General features: G+C 43.7%; 1 long non-coding RNA gene across 3 annotated transcripts in view; it reads right to left on the minus strand.

The window, feature by feature from the left end:
• Positions 1 to 20,218, minus strand: part of LOC135090518 (uncharacterized) — a 95,453-nt gene that overhangs the window by 58,435 nt on the left and 16,800 nt on the right. For all 3 annotated transcript variants that reach the window (XR_010262027.1, XR_010262026.1, XR_010262028.1), the window contains exon 2: positions 12,108 to 12,227. This is a non-coding gene — a long non-coding RNA (uncharacterized LOC135090518). The remainder of the gene's footprint in view (positions 1 to 12,107; positions 12,228 to 20,218) is intronic.

Below are 20,218 nucleotides of genomic sequence, written 5' to 3' on the forward strand. Positions count from 1 at the left end.
AGGAGAAAGCAAAGGAAGGAAGTGGAGATGGTGAGGAGAGGGAAAAAGGGAGAACAAAGAGGGAACGGAATTTGGCGAGCATTAAGTAAGACGAAAGGAAGAATGAAAAATAGAACATCAAGTGTGCGTGGACGTTAGAAATATCAGTCTCACACAAAGGCAAATGATAATAATAAGAGAAAAATTACGTTTACAAATATCAGTTATCAAACATCACGAATCACTGGAAAAAATAACATAAAACCAACACGTTCAGTGGCAGGTAGTAGCTTATCTAATTGAATGTTCTGTAAAGACTCTACGAGCTTGCACATTTGGGTAACACAAGAATATTAAACCAGGCTAATACAAGTTCGTGTGTTGACGTAGAGATATGATTACGAGTAAATTGGGCTTAAACTAGGCTTATCATCTCGGTTTTGTATAGGGATAGATAAATAAGAAATTAAAAGAAAAAACTACGTGGAAAAGAAAATCAAAATGCTGAGTGATAAGGGAAACCATTATTGGGACGAAAATCAAGGAATTACAGAAAGCGAAGAGATGAGCGAGAAACAGCAAATAGCCATAAATTACGCGATAGAGACGAAGAAGAGAGATATGGCGCAAAGATAGAATTGATGAATGGCTTAAAAAAAAAAGGGAGAATGAATGATGAGGAATATAAATTACTGAAAGTGAAATGACTGAAGAGAATGACAATGGACAAGAATAAAAAAAGACCAAATAATGAAGGAGGGGTAATGATGCGCACAGGAGAATGATGAGGAACAAAAAAAAATAAGAACAAAAAGGCAAAAGGGATAAGAAACGACATTGAAAAAGACAGACGAGTTAAAACATAGGAAAACACTTTTTTTTCTCCGACACTGGCGCTGTCTGTCTGTCAAAATTATCTTTCAGTTTCCTTTTTCTCCTCTTCGTTTTTAGCCCTAAAATTTCCATCAGAATCTACTTTTTCGTGAATTAACACACTTCTTGCTCCTCCAGCTCGTTTTTTCCCCTCCTTCCATTTTCACTTAATTCTTTCCTTACTCCTCTCCCTTCTCGGATTATGTGATAGGCTGGCGGGTCTTCCATCATGCGGCTAAACACAAAACTTTATTCTCCCCCTATATAACAAACGCTCGCATCTCGCCTACGCCACCACCAGTAGGCACAAGACACAATTCATCCACCATGCACATCCACACATCCACCATATCCAATTCACGCCACAAGTCACCTTTACACGCTTTTCCAGACTGCCCTCCCACAAAATGAACAATTCGAGTAACTTTTTAAAAACTAATTCCTCCTCTTTTGGCTGTGGCTGTGACTGTGGCAAAATGCATTCCACTCTCCAACCTCCACCATCCATCACCTATACAGAACCCCTACAATACCTCAACTTCCCCTTTTCACAGTTACCCTCCCTACCCAGTCGTATTCATTAACCCTCCTCCCCCACAGTCATCCCATCACCCTCACCCATACACCCTTCGTAACCTTGTCAGCAGCCTCTTTATGGGCCACTCTCTCCCTTCTCAATGTCACAATATATTACGATCAATCTCCACTTCGAGCTCCCTTCGACAGTTCACAGGGAGAAGACGGGGTGATTCTGCTCACTAATGGGGAGCCAGATGAATAAAGAATGGAGCCACGTGGGTTATGAGACAAGGAGGATACGCAGAGCAGGGACCATGATGAGGGAATGTCTGGGAAGCGAACGAAGATCAGTAAATGAGAGAGAGAGAGAGAGAGAGAGAGAGAGAGAGAGAGAGAGAGAGAGAGAGAGAGAGAGAGAGAGAGAGAGAGAGAGAGAGAGAGAGAGAGAGAGAGAGTCCCCAAGTAGTCTTCAAGAAACTTCCATTATCATCCTTCCACTCATCTTCCTTTTTATTCAGTTCTCTCTCTCTCTCTCTCTCTCTCTCTCTCTCTCTCTCTCTCTCTCTCTCTCTCTCTCTCTCTCTGGATTAGAAGGTGTACCAATAATTCTACGTAATTTCCATTAACACACACACACACACACACACACACACACACACACACACACACACACACACACACACACACACACACAAACTCCTGAAATATGACTTCAGGAAGCCGAGGAGTTATGTTTATTCCAAAGTAAAAGCAAGGGGAGGAGAAATGCGCGGCGGCATTACACTAATGGAAGTATCTCGCACCCCCTCCTCCAGCATTATCATCCCTCAGCGCGTGTCTGCCTTTACTGATCTATTTGCATTGCTCTCTTGAACTATTTATGGCTCCCGTAAGCATATATTACCACCTGGATGTGTTTATGAAAGTGTTCCCCTCATAAACATCAGTCTACCATCATGACCATCGTCATTATCACCACCACCACTGATGGAGGAAGCAGTCTTGCCAACTACGACAATCTCTCTCTCTCTCTCTCTCTCTCTCTCTCTCTCTCTCTCTCTCTCTCTCTCTCTCTCTCTCTCTCTCTCTCTCTCTCTCTCTCTCTCTCTCTCTCTCTCTCATACTAGTAGTTGGCTTCCACACCACTGACCTCCTTGAAGTGCCGTGGGAAAAGATTCCTTGTATTCAATAATGCCAGTATCCCTGTTTCACCACTACGCGTCTCTTCACAAAGCTGCAAACTTATCATCTCAACTGTTGGTGCATCAGTTTCAATAACGTGTGACGTTCTACACAGTCTCTAAATACCGTCGTTTCCCCTTATTTCTTTAGGTTACTACGTATTAGAATAAGTTAAGTGCATCACCACTCTCCTTTCTGTGCTCCCACTACGTAATGTTTTCTTTCTCTCATCCCTACTCAGTCTGCCTTACTAATGCAAGATTCAAGCAGTGTCTTCAGTCAAGTCTCCCCCTCTCAATAGCAAGGTGGACAATCTCTGAGTCTCCTGTCGTTCGTGCTCCCAATAACCTGAGCTCCTTCAAGAGAGGAATATCACAGCACATTGGAAATCAATTTGGTTTCGGAATTCAGAACTGTCCTCATCCTCTTATCCCAATGTCGAATTGAAGAGCAGTTTTGAATTGTACAAACACACACACATACTACCACCACCACCACCACCACTGCCGCCTGGAGCCCGCAGCACAAGAGCGTCTTTCGCCTGTTTGCCCTGCGCCCAAAATTCACTCCAAGGTGGAATGGCGGCTTTAAGATGAAGGACGTTAGAGTACTCGTAGGTCGCAGGATATTGGAACTCAGTATCAGCAAACGTCACACTCCCCAATCTCCCCACTTCCTCTCCTACCTCCCCATCTCTACTCCCAAACAATTCCATAGTTTCCATAGTTTCCCCTACATTCCTCCAGTTTTCTGCTTTCCTACGACCAGTTCTCATTTTCTATCATCCGTATTCTTTACTCTACTTCCCTCATCATCATTTTTCTTTTCTATCTCCCCGTTTATCATCTTAGTCTCCCCATCTCATCTTACTAAGCCTCCTCTTCCCCCGCCCATTATGCTCCCCGTGTTCCCCGCTCTCCTGTCAACCTCTCCATTTCCCCTCCCGTCTCCCCAACCCTGCTCACCCTTCCTCTCCTCCCCCTGTCCTAACAAACATCAAGGACCCGCCAGAGGTTTGGGAGTGTTGCGGGCATAAGCATGATAATGGTAATGCTTGTGGTGGTAGTAGTGGTGGTGGTGGTGGTCGCGGTATGAGAACAGTGAGAGGGAATTGTGGCTGCTGACGATGCTCTTGAATGCTTTTGCCGCTGGTGAGTTAAAATAATTTTGTGGCCGCAGATTCCAATTCGTATTTTTATCCGTAATTTCCTTCTGACTTCTATTCGTATCAAGTTTTACTATAACAATTAAGAATTATAAGCTATAGCACTCCATAAGTTCAAGTTAATAAACGCTACAATACATCACAAACTAAGGTAAATTAAAGTCAAGTGAAAACAAAAACTCCTGAGGAACTAAAACAAAAAATTAAATAGCCACAGCAAAGAGCAAAGTTCATAAAAGCTACGACACACCACAAATTAAAGTCAACAAAGCAAAAAGTTGCCGCACATCACAAACTTAAGACAAACCAAATAAATAAACGCAATAACAACCCGCGCAGGCTGCGGCGTCCACAGCTGAACTCCGTCGCGGCACAATCACTGCCTAAAACAACAACAATAAGGCATTAAAGGTGGACTTTCCCCTCTGCTAACTTCGCCTCTCCCGAAATTGCTTTATAATTCATGGCAGCCTCACACCAACAGGAATTCCGCGTCTGTTGTGTAAGTTCTGCCTTTACACGCTGAAAGAAAGATGTATATAACAGTCATCGCCGTGGAACTCGAACTAAAGTTTCCGTCCGTGAGAGAGGCGCGAGTTACGAGGGAGATAAAAGGTTTCGCCACGCACTGGAGTTGGAGAAATATCGTTTTCAGGGCAACACTGTCTCATTAGCCTCCACAGCCGCTTCCACGGCTACGGCTTCTCCTCCTCCTCCTCCTCCTCTGTTCTGTTCTTCCTCCTCCTCCTCCTCCTCCTCCTCCTTCCTCCTGCTCGTCAATTTCCCCTTTGTTATCATTATCGTGTTCCTCTCCGTCGTGCTCGTCGTCCCGCACCGGCCCCAGATAGCTAATGAGAGAGCCCCTTCATGAGTGGCTCCCTCGTCATACCGTAGTCCTCCGTGTAATTAAATAGAACCATCGCGTAGGGCCGATCACCATCCACCCAGCCAGCAGCACAGCAGCCAGATAGATAAGCCCGCCCCTCGCCGCCGCCCTCCATCAATCACACGCATTATGTAAACGAGTAAACATGCCTGAAGTCTGAAGCTAAATGGGCCATACATTCATCTTCATTTTCAGGGGGAAACGTGTAAAACAGGTGATGCATCTTGGTGTAATTATGGTTATTGCCTGTACTTTAGATATATAGACAGGCAGACAGACGGATGGACAGCCTTGATTAAGTTACTGGTAATGCGAGCCTTTCTGATAATGTGTTGTTCTGTCTGGGTACACTGATGTCATATAATGTAGTGCAGTGCAGAGCAGAATCAGACGGTCTTGATTTCCAGTCCGTTCCTTGTACACAGACAGGTACAGCGGTATTGGAGGTGCCAGTGGTAGCAACAGCGGAGACGGTAATGGTGGTAATTTGGATTGCAACAGTGACATCAGAGGTGAAAGGGACGGTGGTGATAAGCGATAGGTATTCGCATGAGCAACATGATACAGAAGGGCGAGGGTCGGAGGTAGACAAGAGCAAGAGAGATACGTGAAGCAGAGGCACGAGGTAGAAGTGTTGTATAGCTCGCCATTTCCCCTCCTTTTACGGCATTCTGTCTACGTCGCCCTCCACATCTCTGATTTACACCTCACCCATTTTCTTTTTCTTTTTTTCTCTCGTGAGGCGTTCATACCCACTTTTATAGCAACATGGGGAAAAGGGAGGCAGTATGGAAACACATACAAATACACACATACACACTCGAGTAGGTGTTTATGGAGACTAGGGACATATCTCTGGCTAGAAACTAATTTATTTTGCCTGGACTGCGAGTCTAACCCTTGAAACTCGTGTATGACCTCGGCTTCATGTCATTTTGACGCAGGCATGAATGAAATTACTTTAAACTTAATGGTTAACACGTATAAGTGAAATGTGATGATTAGTACAGAGTAAGAATCTCATCAGTATGTCGCTAAATGCAATTTCTTTTTACATGCTAATTTCCTATAGCGTATATACATTGTTGAAAGTAATCTATGTATGAAAAGCAAAAAAAATATATCCAGCAACGTATTAATAGAAAATTCCAAGCAAACACCGCCACGAGTCGTTTATGAAAAGTAATTTTAGCAGGCGCCATAAAAATTTGAATTGTAATTCGTGCAAATACAAACACTGGGATTACGTAGTATTGGATTTAATCCAATAAAGGATTGGGTTCGATCCAATAAGTGTCCTTAGCGAGTGGTAGGACGATTAATATTTTCTACCACTGGAATTGGAGCACCAGTGCAATAGGTTTGAAGTTCACCCTCACCTGTCAAGGCACTTTGTGTCACCAGGGAACAGAATCAAGTGTCTCCCCACCTGCTGCTCTCCGCTGAGCCGACCCACTTCACCACCCTATCATTCACAACACCTCTCTGCCCTGCCCGCCAGCTCTCTGTTTTTCCCTGACACCTTCCTCACTTGTACTGGGATCTTTGTGTGAGCAGGGAACAGAACAAGTCTCTCCCCGCCAGCACTCTGGGGAGCTTACCCGCTTCACCACCTTATCACTCACAACACCTCTGCCTGCCCGCCAGCTCTGTTTTTCCCTGACACCTTCCTGCCCCTATTCCAGTTTGGTTACATGCTCTCCCCATTCGCGTTGCTACATCACCACCTCCTCTTGCTCACCTACTCTTTTATTTCTCACTCCATTAACTCGAGCGACCCTTCCTCATCCTCACCCTACCTTGCCCTCTCGCTCTCTCCTTCTGTCTCTTTCTCTCTCTCTCCCTCTCTCGCTCTCCCTCTTGCCAATTATTCCCTCCCCCTCATTGCCAATCAACAAGTTCTTACAGTGAGTTGTATTGGTCACTAACCACTCAGGCGTCCCTCCCTCTCCCTTCTTTCTCCCTCCCTCTCCTTCTCTCCATTATCCTTCCCTCCCTCCCTCCCTCCCTCCCTTAAATTCACCAGTGCAAGGTTTCCCTCCCTCCCGTTCTCTCCCATCCTCAAGCCCGCTCTCTAACTTCCCTTCCTCGCTCCCACAAGTTGCAGAAGGACGGCCTCTCTCTCTCTCTCTCTCTCTCTCTCTCTCTCTCTCTCTCTCTCTCTCTCTCTCTCTCTCTCTCTCTCTCTCTCTCGTCAGCATCTCGCCACCAGCGACCGACGATCAAGCAAAGTGTTTTACGAGGAGCGGGTGATGTTTACTTCATGTTGGATCCTCCTCTTCAGTCACGTTTTACTGCTTACTGTCGAGGGAAGCGAAGAGGAGGAGAGTGGGGAAGGAATGGATCGATTTACTACCTATCCTGCTCCAGCTCCTCCTACACCACGCCCCTTCCTCCTTTCTCTACTTCTTTGGATCTTTCTCATCCATCTCTTACTACTTAGGCTTCTCCTTTACTCAGGTTATCTCTTTGTTCTTGTTTCAACTCTTCGTATCTATACCTGACCTCTGCCTGTCTCTCCCTCTCCCTCACTATTTGAACCATTGTGAAGGAAAGAGAAAAAGGCATCTTCTAGGCGTCCTCAAAGCCAATGACACACCTCATGAATATTCCTCTCTGAGACGGACATAAGAATATACTGATTAAGAGACATCTCCCAGGTATTAGGAACGCAAGATTCAGCAGGTGGCGGATGAAAGACCTGACAATGAACTTATGAATGGGTGGACCAATGAATGAACACAGAGGCACTGATTAACACGTGCCTTATCAGCGACAGGGGCGACTAATGAAAAAAAGTAATTAACAATCTCAACGGACAATATCAGTTGCTTTTTGACTGACGCGTGATAAGATATATATTATGGTTATTTCCCTTCAGGCGACGATGCATTTAAGCACTCCAGTGAAAAGAGCAAGAAAATTTGGCAACCTGCACCAAGTAATTGGCAATACAAGATAAATAAGACTTAAGAGAAACTTTTCCTAATGCAAAGAACATTACAGTCATTGGGCAGGGAACAATTTTACCATTCACATTCACATTAAAACTCCCACGCTCATGCCCTAGCGTGCGAGACAGACTGTGGCCAGGAGGAACTGTGCTGGAGGCTAATTCCCAATAAATATGTGAAGGTCCATTAGCTGTGTCTCACATTAACTAACGCTGAGGTAATTAAAAGCTTCATTACGCACTCAATCACTCCGACAACGGCAATGAAATCTTTAAATAATGATGATGACGATATGATGATGATGATATGATGGTGATGACGATGATGATGATGATGATGATGATAATGATAATGAGGATGAAACACTGCCTAAAACCACAAAAAAAATATTTTATCTGGGATCAATGAAAAATCTAAACACAACTCAAGCGTAGAAAAGAGAAAGAGATTTAATCCTGTTGTTTAATCAAAGGGATAAAGGGAGTGGAATAAGTGGACTTAAGATCTCTTCTTGAAGGTTGATGAAAGGTAAAGAAGGTTTGAAGTAAAACAAGGAAGATTACATGCTTGGATAATGAAAGAGAATAAAGGATCGCAAACACCCCTGATATTTGCACTGCATGGAAGCAAGTGGTTCCGTCGTAATCATAATATAGAGAACTGGATTACGGAAACAAAATTAAACGAGGCAAGCTTATATTTTATAGACTAGAACAAGGGCGCGCGCACACACACACACACACACACACACACACACACACACACACACACACACACACACACACACACACACACACACACACAGATGAAGACTTCACAAGACACTGGTGTACAAGACGGTGGTGAGGGTGGCGGCTGCTTCACGGTCAGAAACACCATATTGTTATTCTGAACAGAGGTAGTACTCCAGGGAGATTCCCCTTAATGGTAAATATATGTACATACATCAAGCTTCTAGCCCCTAGGGAGGCTGTCCCCCCACACCACCATCACCACCACCACCACCACCACCACCCTTCAACCTGGCCTACTCCACATCACCTCCATATCTTTCCCACTTCCTCCTGTATTTCAAATCATATGACTTATTTCTTCCGGTAGTATTTCACGTGACCTACATTTTATAAATATATTTCAAATTTATATTTCACATACTTGATTTCTGCTTCATAAATCACTGAATATTTCAAAAATTTCGATGCATTCTCAGAAAATAACCTTTCCTCCTGTCAGGGCTGCAATATTACGCATTTTTCTACCTGGTCGATATTTTGCGGGAAGTGTACCAAGACCCAAGCCAGTAATGATGATGTAGGACGAAATGGTCAAGAGGCAACAGAGTAAAGCAATGCGACATGTTTGATTAACTCAAGATTATTATAGAACACGACTTTTCTTTTCCCCATGAACACTTCCCGTTTCTCTCATCCTTGGTTCCTTTTCCCTTCTGCCTTTCCTTTCCTCCAGCCCTCTCTCCCTCGCTGAGTCACTCTTCAAGCAGCACCTCCACCCTCACGCTTGTCAAATAGCTCCTTTCCTCGCAAATAAGTATTGTTAAGGTCGAAATTATCAATTTTCTCCTTGCTCCTTCCTCATCGTTCAGCTCACTCCTAAGGTATCTTCAAAGGAAGATACATTGGAAGCCAGTGAGGCCAATAAATTGCGAAAAGTGTTTGCGCTGCCACCAAAACTCAATATTGAAAAAGATAACAACAGTAATAATAATGAGAATAACTCGAAAATTTTAGTGATGCTGAAAAATACATATATTCATCCACATAGATCTACACTTGCATAGCGAAGAGAAAAAAAATCTCTCTATAAAACGGAGAAAAACTTAACACACCCACTAGCAGCATCAACACAGTGCGAAGGCAGTGAACAGAAACTCAACAGCATCAAGCAGCATCATAAGCCTCATGGCCTTCCTAAAGCGAAACAAGCCGCTTGGGAACAGGTCTAATTCGCCAATGAAACTAAAGAGTCGTTTGGGCAGCAACCGTTCAGAAACTTTAAATGAAATAGGAGTAATGGAGATGAGTTTGAGCGCCCTCCATACGTAATCCCGAGCCAGCTGACCCCCTCTGGGATGGAGGTCAGATTAGCAGTATGTCAGCTAACCGGAAAATGGCCAAAGTCGAATTAGCTGTCTAAATAATTATGTCAGCGAACTTTCCGCTAGAGTTGGAGAGAGAGAGAGAGAGAGAGAGAGAGAGAGAGAGAGAGAGAGAGAGAGAGAGAGAGAGAGAGAGAGAGAGAGAGAGAGAGTAAAACTGCATTACGATTTATCCCACAAGAAAAATCTGTCCATTTTTATATGCCTGAGCAACGCGAGCGGGAATTCACTGAACAAAATGCTCGTATATCACCGAAGAAAGGAATTCCATGAAGTCATCCTCACAGAACCACTCTCGAAACAGATCCACAGCAAAGGACAGCCACTCTACCTCGCTGCGCCCGCTCCCCTGCCTGCCCACTGCTCGTACCTTCATTACATACAACTTCGTTCCTCAAGAAGCTCCTATCATAGTATTGCTTGCATGTGAATCTCTTCCAGTTGGCGTCAGTTAGTATAATTCCACTACTAAGAAAGACATGCGATTCACTCCTTTAATCTCCATCATTCTGCATCTTTATCTAGTTTTCGTTACTTTTGGGGAAGGAAATCATGAGCTGGAATAACCACAAAGCCACAAATCCTCTTAACAACAAGTCACTGTTTTCCTTTCAGATACTCGTTATGCTAATCTTTTTACAGCGCAAGTTAAGCCTCGTTATCCCCCAGAGCGGACGTTCTAATGCAGTTATTCTGTTAAACGACAAATGGACTTCTCCTAAAAAGTTTAAGTGACATGTGTCGTCTCCAAACGAAGAATTATTTCTGTAAACTTTCCCGCTTGCCGCCATTACTGTCCCCTCAGTGTGGGGCGCGAGGCTTAGATAACGCCAGGCTGGAATTTGTAATTTATGTTTCCTTCCGATTCACTACAGCGGCATTCATCTGATATCGGACACAAATGACGCGTGGATGATAAGAACATTCCTTTATTTATTGCTCCTGTTTACTCGCCAAGTCCGTATCACATTGTCCTTCCAACTCTCTCGCTTAATTCCGCTTCCCTCACTCCTCACTTCACCCTTGGATTTCCCCTTAACCTTTAGTATCTTGGCTTCTGTGCTGGTGTTCCCTCACCTTTACTCCTGCCTGTGCCTGCTCGCCCTATTCATCACTGTGATCTATGAGGACATTTCAACGAAGCAGCCACAAGATATCACCACCAGGGTTTAAGTTTTTCATGATATATATGTATATGTATGTATGTATATGTACTGGCCCAACACGTGCCTTATCGCTCTCACAAGATACCTGAATAAATCATAATTGTTTCCATAATATCGCAGAAATTATTATATGAATACAATGAAACCTGAGAACGACTGTAATTTTGTACTCGTGTGGCGTAGCGATCCCTTCTCTGTCTTTTCTATCAGTCGTACAAACAGAGGAGGGAAGCACTCCCGGCCACCAACTCCTGCCGGAAAGCGAGGTCACAAATCCCTGACTCAGGTCCGTACCAGCGTGCCTTCTGCTCCGTGAACACGGGTTTTGAGTAGAGGGAGCCAGCCAAGTAATCTCCAGTAAACCAGAAACTCGAACCCAGTACCTGTCGCTTGGGAAGAGAGCAGGATAAGTATTACACCATCAAGCCAGTAATTCAAATGAATAATACTGATAAATATAAGTATTATCAAAGTTCACAGGGAAAGAATGAACGCCTTCAAGCACCAGCCTTAACATTTCCTATACCGGAGGCAGGCAAACTAGAACAAAGTGAATAGCGAAGCAAAAAATGGCTAAATATTCAAGAGCTGAAAAATAAATAATGGTGAAAGTAGAATAAATTTAACCTGTCCGCCTCTTGGGTGCGGGGAATGTGCAGAGACGCTACATAATTTATAGGATAACAAAGGAACTTTACAGAGGTGGTGTGATTCATGGCCAGCCCAACCCAGAGTACACGCCTGAGAGAGAGAGGGGAGCATGAAGGGGAAGGGAGAGGAGGGAGAAAGTGGGTGGAGGGATACGAAGATAAGAAAAGAGAAAGAAAAACGTTAAAACGAAAAGAATGGAATCAAAATGTAAAACTTGAAGAGCTGATACATAAAGAATTAAGAAGCTGCCAGACAAAAGAATGCAACAAAAGTCAAACTAAAAACAAAAAATTAATTGAAATACCATAAATAGAATAATATAGAGGAGAAAAGAATGAGGTTAGAAAAAGAAAAGCAGAGAATAATAGATAAGAGAAAACTGCAAAAAGAGAAAGGGGAAAGGCAAAGAAAAGAGAAAACAAAGAATCAAGGAGAAAGAAATATCCATGTAGAGGAGAGAGAGAGAGAGAGAGAGAGAGAGAGAGAGAGAGAGAGAGAGAGAGAGAGAGAGAGAGAGAGAGAGAGAGAGAGAGGTCGTAGGAAGAGCAGAAGTAAAAAAAATAAAACAATTAAATAAAAATCAATAAAAAAAATAGAGGATGAAGCGTATACTCACTCAAGCCTGAAGGTGTAACGTGCTATTTTTTCCACTGTGAAATAGAAGTGTCCTCAGCAAGGGAGGTTTGTGAAGATCAGTCCGTAGCACGTAGAGGTCAGCGGAGGTGAGGCGAGGTACCTGTGTGTGACAGATGAACGGCTCTGATTTAATTCTTCCATGTGGCGCGAGGTAACGAACGTCATTTATAATGAAGGTGATGGGAAAAATAATAGGATTCAGGTTTTTTTTGTTTTTTCGTAGTACGTGTATGCAAAATAAATGTGTCACAGTGAAGAGAAAGAAACAGATGGCGAGATTTAAAACAAACAGGAAATTGACACGTGACACTGCCCTTCCCAAGCAAAGGAAAACTAATAAAACTGCGGATGCAAACAAAAGACTCAAAACTGAAAATAAAGCAAGTATTTCTGGCTGTTCCACGCACCGATGTCTGAAACGAGGAAATGACGAAAGTATCTTTTTTATTTAAGCCAGGTCACTACCAGGCCAAAAGTTAATAAAAGTTAAATCGCCCATCACAAAGCTACGCGCCACTAAAACAAAAAAGAATAAAAACACCAGAATAGGTTTCTATCCCACCATTTTTAAAGTACACAAATATTCTATTTTTTTTTAACGACGCTCTTAAAATTTCAGTCTCATATAACGCTGGCTCTTAAACACCCAGCAGAGGATTTAGGAAATTTTATTGATGGGAGGCTGGATGATTTTATGGCAGAGTTCATCTATATGCTAATCTCTCTCACCCTCTTTTTATCCTTTTTTTTTTTTTTTTTTCTGCCCAGGCGTGACAGAGGCTACAGGTCGGCGGCTCACGGGGCACTAACACAGGAGTGGTCGGCTTATACTGAGATGAGCAGACGAGGCCATTGTGAGGAAAGATTAGATAGAAACGTGATGTGAGACAAACGCAGGCTTGTGTTCGAAGATGCTTAGTTGACGCCTCTTGAAGTATATGATGCCAGTGTGGTAGTGACACGGCATCTGTTAGTATTCAGATGACAAAGCTGCCTTACCAGAGTGCATATACCGTCCTTATTTGATTTGTAATTGCTTCACTTTATTTGCAATAATCTTCACTGTCATAGGTTTGAAGCACTCATCCCTGCTGGGAATCTACACCCACCCTCACCAAGGAATCATCTTAGTGACACGAAGTGGTTTTACCAGTCATGTATTTCAACCGCCAACATAATTTCTCTTTGTCCATGACAAGAATCTTACAACCCAAACATGAAAACCATGTAAACCCAAGCAACAAACATAACCCTCTTAATACACGTACACTTCCTGCTCCGTTGGCCCCTTCCACGCTGAACTCGTACACCAGGCAGCGCTGCCTGATAACGAGTGATAATTATTACTCATCATGATTAGTTATAATTAATCAAGATGGATGAGAACGCTGTTTACAAATCTTCGCTCTTCTTAACTTGTATTTTTGTTTCGTTTTCACTGACTACACTGGTGACATCATTCGTGATCGGACTTACATCACAGACGCGCCGGAGTGGACGTGGCTGTTCAACCGTCGTCAAGACGGCACGCAAAACACTACCGGTCCCACACCGATTAAAAGACGTAACTACCCTCCTCTCCAGAATATTATAATGAAATGTTTCCCGATCACCAATGTGTAGCCAGTGAAAATGAGAAATTGAAATACGAGTCCATGAAAAAGTAAACATATTAAGAAGAGCGAAAATCCATTATCGGACTAGGTCGTGACGTCAAAGTAACGAGCGTTAGGTCGTGCAGTAGTTGCCTCACAGTGTTGCAGCCTCATTACACTTACATATTAACAACAGATCTCGAGGGACCGGACTTGTCAAAAGGAAAAAATTTATATAAATGCAATGATAAGACCTTACTGCAGGGCAATTCACACCATGACATATCGCAACATGGACAGCAAGGTTATTTCAACTTTAATAATAAAAAAAAAAAAATCAACATAGAAAAAAAAAATGACTAACCTCATAGTTCTGGCTGAACGAAGAATTAACACTGATGGGCCATTGTTGAAAATGTATTGTTCTGGGAAGGTTCCGCGGCTTAACACGCAACACATGGCACGAGAGAATATTTTGATGGAATACTCTTTTCATAACATTGCCGCGGATGGCAAGAAAAAAAGAATTAATATATATTACGACACGTTTTGGGGCAACCATTTTTTATACAAAATTTCGCAGTTGTAGCCGCTCCCCATTTGGTTGAATAACTTTTTAATGCTCAACTTGCATGGACAGCAGCACTTCAATAATAACAAAATTAATATTCCAGACATAAAACACAACGACAATCACGAACAGTGAATCCCATTATGAGAAAAATATTGTCGTGCCCGCTACGGGACACCACTCGGCGCTACACGGCAAGCCGCCACCGACCTAACTGCCTGTTTGATAGTAAAGGCATCTTTGGTGTCCCAATGCTTATCACATGAGAAATATAGGTAAATTACACTAAGAAAACTATATATTGCCAGCCACACTCCACACACTGCCTTGCACCAGGTACGAGTAACAACACGTGATACAAGACTCCTCAGCCATACACAGCTCACACACGCAGACACCACCGTGGCAGACATAAGCCCATTTCCTTCCCGCATCCAGACAACATTATTCCCCAGACACAATATTACCGGAGACTGAGGCAACAATACTCCGAGCAGAGCAGCCAGGCCTCCTGGGGGCGAAGACAACGTCAATTACAGAAGCGTAATTATCGCGACAATACAACACTGACGGCAATGACATCTCGCCAAGTCGTGCTTCATCACTAATTAGCCTGACCTGAGCCTTACCTGGCCCCTGATCCCCTCATTAGGCATCAGGTACTCATTAAGGAGTGCGACGGAGGAGCATCGTAATGAATGGCGGTAAGGTGTGTGTGTGTGTGTGTGTGTGTGTGTGTGTGTGTGTGTGTGTGTGTGTGTGTGTGTGTGTGTGTGTGTGTGTGTGTGTGTGTTACTGTTCTTGTTACTGTTATAATAATAATAATAATAATAATAATAATAATAAAGAACACAACAAAGAACAAAGAGCAGCGCACGCACATAATGTACAAAATATACAACCGTACATGGGTAGTGGAATAACGTTAATATACTTGCATCCTGAATTAAATGGACAGAAAACAGAGTTGCAACATAAAATTCACCGGTGAGCAGAATACCACGCAGAATAAAACAGGAAGTTGAACAAATGAAACACACATACAATTATCTGGTTAAGCACTGAGTGAGCCATTACGCAGCATGATGAGCTTGTTTACAGGCGTTTTGCATGTTTTTACGATGTTTACGAGGCTGCACGGAGACTCATTGTATGTGTGACTGTGTGTGTGTGTGTGTGCGTGTGTGTGTTAGGGAGGATAGGCAACGTGAAGGTGTATGCGTGCGTGTGTATGTGCATGTATATAGGATAGCATGGCGAAGTATATGCACATGTGTGAGTGGCTCCGGGAATAAACTAGAGGCGGAGGACAATGAGCCAAGTTAAGGCGGCGCCGCACAAAAGAACGGCCCACGTAACACCACTTTCCTCTCCGCCGCGACCCGGGGATACCTTTTTATATTTCTTTCGGATGGGCGAACTTTGAGCCGACACACGGACCTCGACTGGCTAAATGTAAGTAAACAGAGTGTAGGGGGCGAGCAGCTGGCAGGGTCCCAGGGGCGGCAGGGACAAGGCACAGCAAGGGCACTGAACTCTTGCAATGAACCCGTGGAGCTGGAGGGAATAACAATGAACTTAAACACGCCAGAAATAAATAGAACTGAACTGCACGCGACTATATTTTGCGTTTACTTTTACGTTCTCGCTCAAGCAGCGGCAAATGGAGGGCTTCTATAATGGCGTGTTTGTATCAGGCTGGGATTTGTGGTACCCCGGACGCTTCTTCTGTTTGCCTGCGTCACCTGGGGACGCCCGTGCAGGCTAAGCAGAGAGTGAGCACGCTGTAAACAGGGCAAGGCAGCAGGTCCGCTTGAGTCAGCAGCATTAGTCACCCGTTATCGCAGCCTGGCATTAACCAGCTGCGAGAGTTACAGCGAAGACACCAACTTGCAAGCGTCACCTCCCACACACACACACACACACACACACACACACACACACACACACACACACACACACATTAAAGCTACTCGCAGTAATGCACTGAACAATACAGCCAAACAAACCACATGCAGTGAGACCATTATTTCCAATTACATTCCTGCCTGCACTTCTTACTTCACAATAAAACTTGTTTAGATACACCTTCTAAGAAATTTCACCCGCACTTTCAAAGCACACACACACACACACACACACACACACTTAACAGACAGGCAGTTTGGTCTGTAAGTGGTTGTCTGTTCAGTATGCTTGTTATTGTTGTTATTCTTGGCGTTGTTCATTCTAATCTTTATGTGTTAGGTTACTAGACTCTCTCTCTCTCTCTCTCTCTCTCTCTCTCTCTCTCTCTCTCTCTCTCTCTCTCTCTCTCTCTCTGATATCCAGCCTTTATTCGTATTTTGTTTTATCTAATCTCTTTCACTGCCTCTATTTCATTTCCGAGTTTCCTCCACCTACCGTTTTCCCTTGTTTTCCTCCTCCTATTCGCCTCGTTATCTTGCTCCTATATTGTTTCCTCTCCGCAGTGGCCGTGCTCGTCTCAAAAGTCGGCCAAGACAATGCGATTCTCTCTCTCTCTCTCTCTCTCTCTCTCTCTCTCTCTCTCTCTCTCTCTCTCTCTCTCTCTCTCTCTCTCTCTCTCCTCGCACGCTTCCCTAAACTTGGTGGTTGCTGACGTCCTTTTCCCTGTTCTTTAATTTGATTTTAGTATTTATGATTCCTGTTAGATTATATGTCTAATGTTATATAATGTACTTATTACCAATATGTACTTCTTATCTGTGCTCGTTATCTGTACCTACTTAGGATTGGAGCCTTTATGCGTTATAAATCAAATCAATTCTCTCTCTCTCTCTCTCTCTCTCTCTCTCTCTCTCTCTCTCTCTCTCTCTCTCTCTCTCTCTCTCTCTCTCTCTCTCTCTCTCTCAATTCGACAATCATTTTACTTTAACTATCGTCCCACACACACACATACACACACACACACACACACACACTCAGCGAACCAGTAGGCACATACACACTGCTGTTTTACATTACGAAATACACTCTGTCCCAATAACCTCCATCATTTTCACGTCCTTCTCCCTCCCTCCCTCCCTCCCTCCCTGCCTCTCTCTGGCCACCTTCCTACTAAGCAATTTAATTTCACTGACCAAAAAGAAAAAAAGAAAAAATGGCATGCCGGAAAAAAAATAACTCACACGAACTCAATTTTCATTCTGCAAATTATGATGACCACCTAAAATCGTGGTCCTCCACATGGCGCTTTTGAACAGCTGAGGGACAACAGGGGAGGGGAAAAATTTAGGGACAGGGAACATAAGGGTGGGGTGGAGATCGGAGTGGAGTTGATGAAATGTGGAGCAAATGGACACACACACACACACACACACACACAGTGAAACCTAACAAAACATTTCCCACCTTACCTTTCCAGCATACCCTCATCTCATCGACCTTAATCTAATCTAACCCATGCTAACGTGACGTCACTTAACGTTCACCTACAGATATAATGATCTTTCCAAAACTAGGTATTTAAACCACTCCTACTTCCTTTTTAATTAGCGTTAAGGCTGAACGGTCTGGGAACGAGCAAAGGGAAAAGTGATCTTTCTTCATTCCCGTTTGAGACGATTTTTCTCAAGCCTTGCAATCCTCGGCAGGGAAACACTGAGTTATTACAACGGACTGCAGGCTTGAGGGAGGCGGCCATTCGCATCACTCGCTTATATAAACATTTTTCGTTTTCTTTTTATTCCCAGGTGAGTTACAGCCTCCTTGCCCCCTCCTCTCCCACCCGTGGTATAAAATAAGGAAAAAATAAAAAATAAATAAATAAAAAGACAAAAAACACCCAGGCGCGTGATTTATTTCAAGTTTAGCAAAATAAATATCAGAAGCCATTATCTTGCAAGATATAAAGGAAAATTGCAAAAAAACACCCTAAAAGGATAGCTCGGCGTAGTGGCTCCAGTAATCATGCAGGAAAACGAACAAGCGAATATCAAAGACGTCTCGGGAGGAGCCTTTAATAGCGCCCCTTCCCGTGAGCGAATTACGGGGCGTGCTTCACCAACGCTGGGAAATCTGGCGACTCCCTGGAGGGCGTGTGAGCACAAGGAAGGCTTTTTTAGGCTAATTTATCCTGAACACACACACACACACACACACACACACACACACATGCACGCACGCAAGCACCCACACAAGCACACACGCACACGAGTGATGAAATATAACAACTGAGTAAATAGATAAATGAATACTAAAATAAATATACATAGAACAAGGGAAATTCACATAATGAATAAAAGAGTTGAAAACATAAAATTTCGTCAGAGAGAGAGAGAGAGAGAGAGAGAGAGAGAGAGAGAGAGAGAGAGAGAGAGAGAGAGAGAGAGAGAGAGAGAGAGAGAGAGAGAGAGTGTGTGTGTGTGTGTTCTGTTTTTTCAATGACCACGAGTAATTTCCGTTTCCTTTCCCAGCTGTGAAATGGGTAATTGGCACAGCCTCACTCATTAACCCCTAATTACCCTCCATACATTAATAAAAAGGCTTATTGGTTTCCCATCCATCACAAAAAATAATTCTTTGGTCCAGCGTTTTTTCCATGTACTACATTTTTCAAAGGACTGAACAAATTAATCAGCTCCAAACTTCATTCAAATGTGCAGGTGATATACTACAATAGTGCCTCTCCCTTCCCCTTAGCCTTCTTTCAAGGCTAACTAAGACAAAGGGTTAATACATCACGGGCATAAGCTCAAAAAGTAACAGAAACAAAAGTTTCCAGGAGAGGCCCTCCACATTCCTACAAAACTGACATGCCACGCGGCAGGACCACCGAAGGCCAGGCAAAGGTGGTGTTCCTCTGGTTGAGTTACAAGGGAGAGTTGTTCCCAGTACCATCATAATATGACGTTCAGCGGAGACTCAAACATTTGGAGCGAGAATTGCAGCGTCCCTTACCGCGGAGCCAGCCACCGAGACCCCATGTGTTTCCTGAGAGGCTGGAAAACAGTGATAACAGAAGCGGCCTGTGTTGGGGATGAGGAGCGTCTTGCACCACTAACACCACAACACCGCCAGCACCGCCAGGTGGAAGGGAGGGCAAGGCGTTATAACACTAATTAATTATCCCAGCGCTCCCACTACTATTGGCAACACCCGCTGAGTGGCAAGGAAAATAAGACATGTTTACGGCCCGCAGCGCTGTTTTCCCCTCGCTGGTCTCTCACATTTCTCGCTCAGCACCGAGAAAGACAACACTGATCTGGGAAAACTTTTCACATACTGCCATCTTTGTTTACAAATTCTGCCCAACTGTTGCCAGCCGGGCTCGGGGTAGTGAGGTACAGCGGCTTCTGTTTGTTTCCTTTTTTTTTTTTTTATGTCCGAACTCTTCCATGCCAGTGATTACATGATGGGAGTGCAGGACGTGACAGGTGTGTGTGTGTGTGTGTGTGTGTGTACATAAGCAATCACCAAAATGCATCGAATCAAAACATACAAAAATATACTTATATGAAAGGAATGTTACATCCTGGACACACACACACACACACACACACACACTTTCGATATTACAACAACACTCCCATTTCTCTCTTTCATCGGCGAGAGAAGCTGCCTCGCTCTCACCTAAGCATCGTTTCCTCGCCCACATTACACGTGCGTGCGCACTCCGCCTAACCCATAATGGGGCGCCTCTCGTCGGCCTGGGTGAATATTAACTACCTAATCTCGCCACTTCGTAAAGACCCAAGCCTCGACGTTTTGTTTCTATCGTGCATATTACTCGTGTGTGTCTTATCTATACTGCGTTTACGATTATTCTGCTTCTACTTCATCGACAGATTCGTTAACCCAGTGTTATTATTACTCGTATTTTTTTTTTTAATCCTATCACAAATATGGTCAATACTTTTCTACGTTTTATTTTTTTCCGAAGTTTCAACACTGCTATTCTCATAT

The sequence above is a fragment of the Scylla paramamosain genome, chromosome 35 (assembly GCF_035594125.1).
Source record: "Scylla paramamosain isolate STU-SP2022 chromosome 35, ASM3559412v1, whole genome shotgun sequence".
NCBI classification, from domain to species: domain Eukaryota; kingdom Metazoa; phylum Arthropoda; class Malacostraca; order Decapoda; family Portunidae; genus Scylla; species Scylla paramamosain.